The following is a 12545-nucleotide window of genomic DNA, read 5'->3' as shown; positions in this document are numbered from 1 at the left end:
TATATCCTCGACACCGTCTCCAACCGTAGACTTATGGTCGATACCGGCGCTATGCAGTCAACGTTCCCGCCGTCACAAGCCGACCTAGACCGTGGTCCCAGCAAAGTGCCACCTCAAAACAAGGCGCCCAATGAGAAGAAGAGCAACAAACAACGACGAGAGGTAGCGATCCATACGCCGACCGCCGACGCGCCCTTTCCTTCAAAAACAAGAGGAACCCTCCGACACCCGAAACGATACGAAGACTGGCCTCATCAGCCTTCTACGCCACCTGATGTCTTGTGGGGGGGGGGAGTACTTGTAAGGACATCGCTCCCTCCGTCATTCAGCATTCTCCATTTCATTTGAATTCTCCTTTCACCACACTGTGGCTAATTGTATATATTTGTTCTGCTCCCTCAGAGCTACAATTTCATGTATTTCTCATTTTGTTACATTACGTCATTGACTTGTATTTCGAGTATTTGTAAGTGTGAAGAAACACACTTTTTGTGGCGGTTGGTTCAAGCCAGATTGGCGCCGGCGCGCATGCTACATTTCCGTCCGCACCTTGTATTATATTCTCGCACCTGTTTGAATAAACCGTCAGTTGTTGGTGATAGCTCGTCCCACTGTCCTTATACTATATTATTGAGTGCGGAGGGAAAAGTAGCCCGGAAGGGAAACTGCTTCAACCGCCAAAATCATTGTGTTTTTTATACAAAACAAATTAACAAATACTAAGGCAGTAGCCTAAGGAAATACACAATATTATACATTAAAATAAAGCTCTCATATAGTGCAACATCATGATACAAAAATCACTGCATGGAACAAATAATATTACAATAATAAGAAAAGTGTCCAGGGGGAGGATACACGACGGGTAAAACGATGTCCTTACAATATAAACTAAATTAAAAATGGAGTAATTACTCAAAAGTGTCACTATTTGTGAATTGTATATTTTATGGACACTTTTAAGTAATTACTCCATTTTTAGTTAAGTATATATTTTGAATATATATCAAGTGTACGCTGGCATCATGAACTTCTGTTTGGTTGATTATGTATAAGATATCAGTTCTAGGTTGTTTAGTGAGGAAACCAGGCAAGTTTTTTTAATAATTCTGGTTCTTTTTTTTAATTTCAACTTGTTTACCATGTGGCAAATTGTTCTGAATTATGGAAAAGTAATAGAGGAAAACAATAGCTTTGCATAATTTGGCAGCATATGAAGAGAGTGGTCTCGTTAACAAATACCACCTTAATTACTAGTGAAACTAGGAGAAGGACACTCCAAAATCAAACCATTGTCCTCTAATCTTGGTTAGTGCCATAGCCTCAGTACCATGGTCTTCCACTGTCTTGGGTTTGAGATCTTTTGCTTAAGGGTACACTAGGGCACACTATTCTATCAAATTTCTCTTCAGCTTATTTTGTTAAAGTTTTTATAGTTTATGGTTTAACCTGCTTTTCCAACTAGGGTTGTAGCTTAGCACATAATAATAATAATAATAATAATAATAATAATAAGGGTCCTAGGTTAGGTTAGGTGGCGCCTTCAAGTTTGTTTTCCTTTAAAACCAATGAACGAGATAGGTAAAATAGGAGAGATAATTATCTGTTAGCCTATGTATTTGGGAGAGAATTTAATATCAGAATGATCTAAAAATAAAATACAGAAATTCTTACCTGTCGAGATTGTGTGTGAACCTTAGGACATTGGACACGATTGGGGAGGTCTCTTCACAAGGCGGACGAAGCGATTGGCCATTACAAATTCCTCATACATTTCTAATCTCGATGAAATTTCGTTTTATCATGATTCTATTTCATGAATATATCAATTTGCAGTTGAGAAGAAGAAAACAACTTAGACATAGTAATTACACTTCACACTTTAATCTGTAACACTACTAATACAGTCTATACTATGCTTCAGTGTTGCCACTTTGGTAATGGTTTTCTCAAATTCCCACGTAGGGCACAGTTTTTTCCCATACAAATCCCACAAAATAAGTTGAAAATCCCACATATTTTTCCCACAAAAATGCGATTCTACAATAACTTAATTATACACACATTCTTCAGTTGCAAGCACTTTATTAAACATTAACATAGAAAATTATATACAATACAGTATCACTTACATCATTTAAAAATGATCATTTTACACATGCAGCAAAATACTTTCAAATAAGAAATGGCCTAAAAATTTGAATATTTTTTGTGTAGAATGAAAACAGAAAATACATAAAAAAAAAATAATAAATCGTATGATTTTTTTTAATTTGATTCTGCAAAAGATTCACGAAATTTGGAGTACGTGCTATGCTTCTTCTTTATATTTTACGATCGAAATACAACGTCTAACTGGTCACTTGTATACAATGTTTATCACCGCGTATCATCATTAGCTGTAAATACGCTTACTGTATCTTTTTTTACTAAAAATATTTATATTTTCTGTTATCTAAATTACACGTTGACCGTATTTATTTCTATATAAACACTTTCATTTTGTATTATCTACTGTACACTTCAAATCCTGAATCGAGTTAGGTTTTTTCTAGCGTACTATATTTTGAAGGTTAACTGTTAATCCAGTGGTATGTAAAGTCTGATTAACTGACATTCATTTTTAAGGCAATGTGGAACTGACCTCGTGCTCGGTAGCCTTTATGTGTAGCCTACATATGAGGGCTTGAGACAGTCTTGCATTTGACTGATCTACTATGAGTACTGATTATAGTAGGCTATAATCAGTATATAGTATATTCCACACCCACAACTAGTTTCTTTAAAAAATCAAGGCCTTGTATAATTTTAAAAGAGTTTTGCGATCTGACCCATGATGTAAGGGACAAAACTTTTAAAAGATTCAGAGCCTCAAGGCATTTTACTTGTAAGGCTTGTAAGTGGAGTACCCATGTAGGCCTAAAATCATATATCAACCCTTGAAATATAGCTTCACTTACCCATGGGATCTCTTGACATTTGATGTATAGCCTATTCCCGGGTCTGGATGTAAGAAATGGACAACAACAGTTTTACTTGTCGAAAACTTAAATCCATCCATCCATATCAGCCCACTGAAATATACGCCTACACCTGATATTATGAGTCTCTGAAACACAAAAATAGCCTTTGCTTTTTTCTTGTCAATAGGACTCTTGAATAGATAGGACACTAAAACTAAACAAAAGAATATCATTAGAACTACATTTACAAAAACTCAAGCTCGAAACTTTCTAGAATGTGTACTTTATCAAAGTCCAAGATCATACATTGAAACTGCTTAATAGATGCTGAGGCCACTTCGAGAGGCCATTATTTTTACTATTGTGAGTGCAAATTTGTACCTCTAGAAATAAAAATCCCATTAAATGCCGAAAAAAATAAGAGCATCTTTTTCTGACCATATATCTATAAGGTATGAGAAAAAATGTGACTGTTAACAAGCCTAAGACAATGTTAGACCCTCCACTTCATTTCTTCTCCCCTCTTAGTTTAGTCTTAGGCACAGGTCCTATTACGGATGCGTGTCTTTCGCTTATTCTGTAAGTTATATTTGCAATATTATATACAGTATAGCTTACCTGAAATACACAGCCTATCCTTAACTTGCATTTTGTAAATGAACAAACAAGCTATTTAGGTATGAAAAAGAATATAGGCAGTCTAATAATCAATGTGATTTAATATAGATCTATGGAAAATCACTATATCAATGATATTAAACTAACTATTGGATAATCTTTATAGTAACATGTGAACCTTCCGAAATACCAAAACCCCGTAGAGTTTATGACGAACCTTTCTCTCTCTCTCTCTCTCTCTCTCTCTCTCTCTCTCTCTCTCTCTCTCTCTCTCTCTCTCTCTCTTTTAGGCTTTCCTGTCTGCTATGTACTGTCCAAAGACTAACGTACTCTGCTTTTTATTAGATGAGGGGAAACATATCATTACGTCCCCCCCCTTTTTTTTCCAAGTTTATAATAGCTGCTGGAAATAAGGCTTTTAATAAGACCATAAAATACTCACCCAAAACAAACAAGTATAAAAATATAAGTCTATATAATAGCTGCTGGAAATAAGGCTTTTAATAATACCTTAAAATACTCACCTAAAACAAACAAGTATAAAAAAAATACAGAAATAGATTGTGCAATTTTTCATTAGGCTCGTGGCATTTTAAAAATGACTGTGACGTCTGTGAGACTGTGACCCTCTATTTACACATAACACTCAGCAAATACGTCAGGACAAATGGCATACCAAGCGTCTGTGAGTTCATTGTTACTGTTTTTTTCTACATCTAAGTCTTTGATTTCCTTTTAAGATACTATTTTTCACAAATGTGTTATGTTTTAAAGTTGAAACAGGCAAAATATATGCCATGTTCTCCGAAGACGCCTTGCTTGTAGGCTACTTGGCCGCTCATTACATACACAATAAATTTTTTGGGCTCAGGCCATGTCGTCCTGATGGGAGGTTCTTTTAGTAGCTTCCTTAGGGTATATATGACTACAGTGGATATTCCCAGAGAATTAAACTAAAGGTTTCCAGAATTCTAACTTCTGGCGCGAGTACCCTTAAGGTTTCCCTTTAGGATATCGCATAATAACAGGGGACATATTCTTGACACGCCACATAGCTATCTGCACCCCACATAGCGTTTACGCTTCGAGGGGGAAGTTGGTGGCAAGATATGGGAGGAGCTGTTACAAAGTTCTCCTCCGTTACTGTTATTGGTACTCTGATGACTCGTCATAAGCGACGCCATCTTGGCTGACGTCATCACCGCCCGCGAACTCCATTCCTTTTGTAGTAGCGTCTTTGACCAGGTGTTTTTTCCCAGTTGTTTCGCAATTTTCTGCAGCATGTCGCAATCTTCAGCATCTTCTGCCTCTGGAAAGTTGAGTACCTTATTCTTTTCCTGTATAAATTAGCTCTGGCCGTAAAGTAACTTTTTTTTTTTTTATCTAAAAATACTGTGTTTGTGGCGGAGCTATTGCCTAACTGGAGGCGTCTCTGGTGCTTTTGTTCGCATCATATGCTTTATTTAGTTAGCCAGAACAACTGTCCCAGTTTCTTAACTAATTATCAGTATCAGTTATTTAGTCTTCATTGCTAGGAATTAGTTATATTATGGAAAATATTAGGCAATTATACATATAAGATTTAGTGATTGCACATGGGTTTTTTCCTCTTTCTAGAGAGTATACAAGGGGTTTTGATGATCTAGGTAGTCGATTCCTCTGCCCCTAACCTAACGGCTTAGGGGCTTTTGTATACTTTCACACCTTCCCGGTTACCTTTACACATAAGGTAATCTCTTCTCCCTCTGAGGTAGCCTAGGCTACATCCTAGCCCTCCTTTCCTTGAATCGCAATTTGGGTAAGGTTAGGCTAGGATTTTCTTTTCCTGTCCAGAACTATAGTACATGAGCTTTGAGTTAGGGTCAGAACCTCAGAGTACCAGTCGTTTGCTCCCAGCTACCCCATTAGGTGAATGAATTCTTTTGGTCCCCGCTGGACGGCAAAATGAGGGGGTTATGAGACCTTTCCTACCTGTGGCCTAGCGACTTGGTCTCTGCTTGCCTACTCTGGGCTGGGAGATGTATTCCCTAGCCTAGGTTAGGCAGGCTTAAGGATTCTGTTTCTTTATAGTTTGGGACAGCCTGTTAATGCCATTCCCTTACTGTGCTAACCCACCCTAGGCTGGAGAATGTACTCTCCCTATACCTGGAGTGGTGCTGGTACCGAAACAGAGTCCCCTTTTAGGGTGCTGGGGAAGGCGTACACCAACCCCTACACCCCTACACAGGACCCTTTCCCCTCCCCCTCTGTCCTTTGGTGATGGCCTAGCCATCACATCCCTGTCCACCGTCCTACAACTCACCGAGTACCGGTGGGTTGTAGGGTCGGCCTGGTCTTTTCGCCTGCTGGACCAAGCCGTTCAACTTCCCTTGCATGATTCTGCTATGGGATTGCATAACGGCAGGTCTATCTGCCAGCAGGAGACCTCCCTGCTGCCTTAGAGCGTTCTTTGCTCCTCCCTTGGATTGCCATCCTCAGCCCTAGCCGACCGCCGGCTGAACTGCGCCTGGATGGAAGCCTGATCATAACATGTTCTTCCTTCTATTTGAACCCTCCTTCTTGAGGAAGGCGAGGTTAGGGAAGTGAGCTGCCGCCCTCCCCTCTCCTTCTCTCATTGCTTTCTCTCTCTCTCTATCAAGTGCCGGTCCACTGTCGCACGACTCTGCCGGCAACAGCCGGCAGTGTAGCCTAGGTCTCCTCCCAGTCACATGGATCGTTGACAGGGTAGGTGTACCTTCAGCCGGTTGCCTGTCGGTCGCCGACATGTCGGCGGCCCGCCGACAATACTTGAGGTTGTCTCCCTTTCCCCGCCACATAGATTGATGGCCGGAACGGGTTACCCTCAACTGGCGCCTCGCCGGCGTCCGGTGTGCCTCCGATGTGCCGACGGGCTGCCGGCTCCATCTATTTTCATATTACGACAGTGGACTGTCCTCTTACACTAACCCTGCCGGTAATGCGCCGACAGTGTCTGTTGTATGGCTGTATACAGTAGCCAGTACATCTGTGGTATAGTACATACCCTAGACAGAAAACTATGGTGTATAGTTATGCAATAGATAATTTTAAATATAAAACTTACCCGCTGGTTATATAATAGCCTAAGTCCCTGACGCCTCGGCAGAAAATTCAAAATCTCTTGCGCAGCTTAGCGCATATAAGCCAGGTGTACCCCAGCGCCCTCGCTGTACCCCAGGTAGAACTATGCTCAACCAATTCAGATTTTCTCTGCCGCCATAGCTGGCTGAACTATTGGAAATTCTCTCTTGTTCTCTTACTCTGTTTGGACGTTATTTGGTGATGTATTAACGTTTTTGAGTTTTGGCTTTCGCATATTTGTTTTGTTTGATCTGTGATCACATATTTTAACTTAAAAGGTAGGGTTGAAAGGTTTTTCAACCTATTTTAAACCTCACGAAATCATAGGGGCGAAATGTAAACATTTCGTCTATGGATGACGTCACAGCCTCTTCCGTAGGCTAAAAGTCTGTCTTGCCTTTTAAGAATATAAGTGATTTTGCTTTTAGAGTTTTAAGTTATAAATTAGATTAAAGGAATTATTTTGAGAAAATTTTATCCTTTTAATATTTTTCTTTAGAAAATCTTCGATCTGTTTGCAAAGATTAACTACCGTTCAGTTTATTTTTGTTACGGTAATCAGTATCGTTACGATGTTACATATATTGTAGCGATTTTATGAGTAGTACTTTCTTCTTACTTCTCAAGTTTTTAATTGTACTTTATAAAAGGAACATTTTATTTTGCAATTAATTGGTCCTTTCAGTATTTTTCCTTAGTCAGAGATTAAAGGAAGTTACACTTCAGTTTATTTTATACGATGCAGTATTCATTACATTCGTCGTAGCGCACGATTCTATGTATCGTTGTTGCTTTGGTGGTTTTCGGAATACTAAATTGTTTGTATATTATTTGTAGATGTTCCAATGATGCGAGTGATGATTCATCTTTTATTGGAACCCCTTAATTTAAGGGTTTATTTTAATGTATAAATATTATATCTATTAAGGTAATTTTTCATATTTAATATTTTGTTACATTTATATGGGATTCGGTACTTTTGCTTTCCCATTCAAACAATTGTCCGGTGACAGAATTATAAGTCTCTCCCTACGGAGTTCATTTCCTTTGAGAGAGTGTATACTTTGTCTTTCAGGTAATTATGAAACTATCTTTGTGCCAAAGAGTAAAGTGCAAATTTTTTAGTGATAAATTGTGCAGTGAATTTTATTCAGCGGAGAGTGCTTCTATTCAGACCTGTCGTTATCCTAGCCTTAGACCTCTGTCGAGCTCCCGGACCCAGGGGAGTAGTTAAGTCAAACGGCGAAAGGAATCGAGAGGGTAACCAGGCGTTACAGTCTTTTAGACCCGAACTGAAGTCCTCTCGAGTGTTTTCTGTCGACCACCAGAACGCTCACCCTCGCTATAGATAAAGCGAGGTGTTAGTGTTTTCAAAGGCGCTAAGCTGAAAACAAAATTAGATTCGTTCTGCGTGTATTACGTTTCATGCGGCGCAGACGCAGTGCCGCCATCCCACCTGATGGGTGTCGTCTCTCGACAGTGGCTAGCGCTATGGATCGACGAAGATAATGCTGAATACGTTTCGTCTAAGGTTGATCCTTGATCTTTGTAGTTAGGCATGAAACAGCATCTATCTTCGTTTATGCAGTCTTTTCTGCCTGCCGTTAACAGTGCGGTTGGGCCGGTCTTTGACACGGACGCACAGGCGTCGTGTCTTTAACGGTGAGAACTCGTTGTCGCACAGGCGGCCTACCTACCGCAATGTTCAATGGTGGGGGAAAGTGGATGCTTTACTTCGAATGCTCGACGCAAACCGACGGATCATAGTACCTTGTGTTAGTCTATACAGACGCGCCGACGTTCGCCAGGCAGCAGAGCCGGCGAAGCGTCATCGGAACGGTGTGGCAATGGAAACGGAACGTCGACGGAATGGAGCGAAGCGCCACGTCAGTGTGGACGCTTCAGCGTCAGTATGGACGCTTCAGCGTCAGTGTGGACTCTTCTGCGTCAGTGTAGACGCTTTCAGTGTCAGTATGGACACTTCAGCGTCAGTATGGACGCTTCAGCACCAGTGTGGACGCTTCAGTGTCAGTGTGGACGCTTCAGCGCTAGTGTGGGCACTTCAGCATCAGTGTGGACGCTTCAGCGTCGGGGTGGTCGCTCCGCTACCTATGACTATAGACTTTGATGTCCACCTGACCATGAACGTCTAGTGTTTAGTTATTGTTGCTCCAGGCGCTATATTAAGAAATAAATCTTAACTAGAAAGATATTATATTCTCGGTCCAAGGCCTGCTGGGCTAACTCTTGGTTGTGAGAACTAGAATTAAACCTCTAAGTATTGAGGTCCAATTTCAGAATCATAAGGAGTGGATTCCTAAGAATCAAGACTTCTCTTCCTAGGATAGAGATTGTTAAAGGAAGGGAATAACTTTCAGACTGAGAATTTTTTAAAGAATTTCCCTCATATTTTTTACCTGCTGCTCCTCGTTTCGACTTCAGAGTTTTCGCTAGTTGAGTTGATGGTGTCGCTATTTATTTTATTTTATTTATATTACAAGCCAGCTACAACCCTATTTGGGAAAGCAAGATGCTTTAACCCAAAGGGCTCCTTTAGGGAAGGATGGCCTAGTAAATTAATGGTAAAATAAAGTAATGAATTAACATTAAATCATTCTCAGGAAAATAACGAAGCTTACTGTAGAGATGATACAGCGCTTGCAGCTGCTACAACAGAAAGGGCATTAAGGCCTTTTATGAGAATAGAACGTTAAAGTATATCTCCCACCACGGGCAGATCTTTTATGATTTAAGGTATTATGCTTTTAAACCGCTCTTGTTAGTGACTCGTAAACATAGCGCAGTGCTCTGGAGGAGGTGTTTGTTCGTGTTCACCTTACCCCTAGTACTATATCTCTAACTTACGTTCCAACCCTTGGGAGAAGGAAGGTTGGTAGGCTGAGGTTCTTCGTGGACCTTGTGCATTAAACGTCTGTTCCGCCGAGTGATATTGTTGATGCAGTCCAAGACGTTCTTTCTCCACTTTGGAATGACGAAGTTGGAATGTCTTGAAGCGACCAGTTCGTCATCGCTATGGTATCATGGATCTTGTAACTGTTTTCTGCATATTAGAATGCAGTACCCTGACGAGAATGACTGTCTACGTTTTCCCTGTCTTCCAGACTAGGAAGTTACCCGTCATGTATGCACTCGAACAGAATTTTCCTTCGCAGCAAACGTGTTTGATGCTTAAACAGGAAGCAATCGAGTGTGTTTTTTCTCCCGCGATAGAAGCGGAAGTTAGATAAGTCACATACAATCCTAGCTCTTACTCTGGATTCTGACTTACTTTCAGGGAGGAAAGGCTTTGCCCTCATCGAAGGTTGCAAAACCTAGATTTGGTAGTCACCAATAAATTTGTCCTAGACCTTTCAGGAGTCGTATGTTTTCTTATCCTGCAGTATCTTAACGTTCGCCGGAAGTTTTTTCTTTTCGGAAGAAGGCGACGTGTCGGCACCAGAATCGTGTAAGACACATAGTTCTTCGGGGGAAAAGGTGCTCAGTCTGCTTCTGTTCACACTTCTTTCCCTCCCCCAGTTTGGGGAAAGCTCTATTACTTTCTTCTGAGATCTAGCGATTACTGTTGACGGTATCTCACAGCGTTGGTTACGTTCAGTTCGCGCACAAGGCGCGCTTGAAATGTCATAGGGACTCTCCCAGGTCGCTCTCAGGACTACGGTTGATGTTCTCTCCCGGCATTCACCCATGCTTGGGTTGGCGCACTCGCTACCCCGCGAGTGTAGATTTGGTCTGAGCTAATAGAGGTCTATTTCATCTGTGTTTAGCGTTTACGATTCTCGGGGGGAAAAAATTTTCTCCTAAAGAGTCTAAGGACTACCAGAGATCAAAGAAATGGTTTTCCGACCAGTGTCAGGAGGTATAGTTCTCCTATGCTTAGTAATGCTTCCTCGCAGAGATATGCTCGTGTTACGAGAAACGTTAGAGCGGGTGCTTGTGGAAGTCTGGTCTCTCTCTTACGGCAGACGTCACGCAGACACAGACGCAGGTTCTGGTCTCTCCCTCACGCAGTCACAGACGCAGACGCCAGTCTGGTCGTATGTTGGACGCTGACAGCCTAAGTTGATCCTTCCAACGAGTTGTCCCATTTTCGCGGCCTGCGGGACGCGTGACTCTCACTCATGCGGACGCATCCTACACGGGACAACTCTCGGCAGTCAGTTCCGTCTTTCCGTCAATGACCGGTCGAGATGCTGTCGCTTCCTCGCAGCACGCTATAGATTTACAGCAAGCGGGGCTCACACACAGCGCTGTTTCCACACGACAAGGTGAACGTATTCTGCACGCTGACACCTTACGGCAATGCAAGCACATGCGACATTATGGTCGCATGCTAGACGCATACAGTCAAGTCTTTCTCACAGCAGTATAAACAGACTATTGTCTCTCCTTTGCGTCTCTCTGGCTTTGCAGCTAACGCTCCCTCGTGTCAAGCTTTGGCTTTAAGTTTGTTGAACACTCGCTGATTACGCGCGATCAGGTCTTAACCTCACAGCATGAGGTTCACGTTGTTGATGCTTCTTTACAACAAGCCTAGCTTTAATATCGGTTTCTTGCGACTGATATGGACAAGTTTTGGGAGGCGGTTCTAGATCCCTCTTCTCTCTCACGGCATGTTGGGTGTAGGCAACATGCTGGAACCATACTGGACTCATGCTGGGACCATGCTGGGTGCATGCTGAAAGCATGTCTTTAGTCCTTTTCCCCGTGTCAGGATCACGCATGTTTTATGTTAAACCTTCAAGCTTTAGGCCTAGCTGCCTCCAGTATTTCGGAAAATCCCTAAGATCTAGAGGGTTGTTTGAAGGAGACAGCTGAGGCTTTCGCTTGTACAAAGGACATTTGCCTCAAGGTTTTCCAACCCAATTAGAGTGTTTTATGGAGTGGTGTAGAGCTAGAGCCGGCTCTTCATTAGGTAACTCTAACACAAGTGGTATGTTTTTTCTTAGACCTTAGAAGAAAACACATTTTCTTTCCTCCTCGGCCATCAAAGGGTACAGGAGTATGTGGGCATCTGTCCTCAGACGCAGAAGTTTGGATCTATCAAATAGAGACCTTATAGGTCTTCTCAGTTCATTTGAGAGGACTTGGAGGCATCAGCAAGATGCGCCAGCCTAGAATTTAGGGTTCGTTTCTGGAGTTTCGCGGTAGTGACAGATCCGACCCTTTACCCTTGGTTTCTTTTTAAGGCCTAACTTTGGAGGCTTTCTGAGTAAGTCTACCATAGTTGAGAGTCAGTGAAGTTCACTCTTTTAGCAAGAACACGGACTTCACATTGGTTAAGCCATAGGTACCTTGCAACCTGGATTCTTCCTCATTAACAAACATCTTTCTCATCCATAGCCTAAATCTTTCGGGATCACTATTCTCTCGAATTTGGTTTGAGATGGGCTGAGACGGGTTTTTTGCCCTATTAAAACTGTGAAGTTGTATTGGGACAAGAACAAAGAAGTTAAGAGTTTATTCATAACTCTTGGGTGCACGGTCAAGAAGCCTGCGCTATCCATGTCTAAAACATTATATCATCTCGTAAGGACCTTGATTACAAATGTTCTTCCGCATGGTTGGGTGACAGATCGTAAGATGTTGTAAGAGTAAAGACTCACGAAGTTAGAACTGTAGAAACTTCTGTAACTTTTAAACTAAACTGTTCTCTGCAAAGCATCGCATATGCAGCCTTGTGAAGCGGTAATCCTGTATTCGCCTTGCATTACTTTTACCGTGTCCAGTCTTTTTATGAAGACGTCTACGTTTTGGGATCACTTGCAACAACGAGTGCAGTAATAGGTGAAACATTCTCCACTACATTTCCCTAAATTCCTAGTACCCCTGTTCTTCTCTTGGAAC

The sequence above is a fragment of the Palaemon carinicauda genome, chromosome 33 (assembly GCF_036898095.1).
Source record: "Palaemon carinicauda isolate YSFRI2023 chromosome 33, ASM3689809v2, whole genome shotgun sequence".
NCBI classification, from domain to species: Eukaryota; Metazoa; Arthropoda; class Malacostraca; order Decapoda; family Palaemonidae; genus Palaemon; species Palaemon carinicauda.
This window is presented reverse-complemented; position numbering follows the sequence as displayed.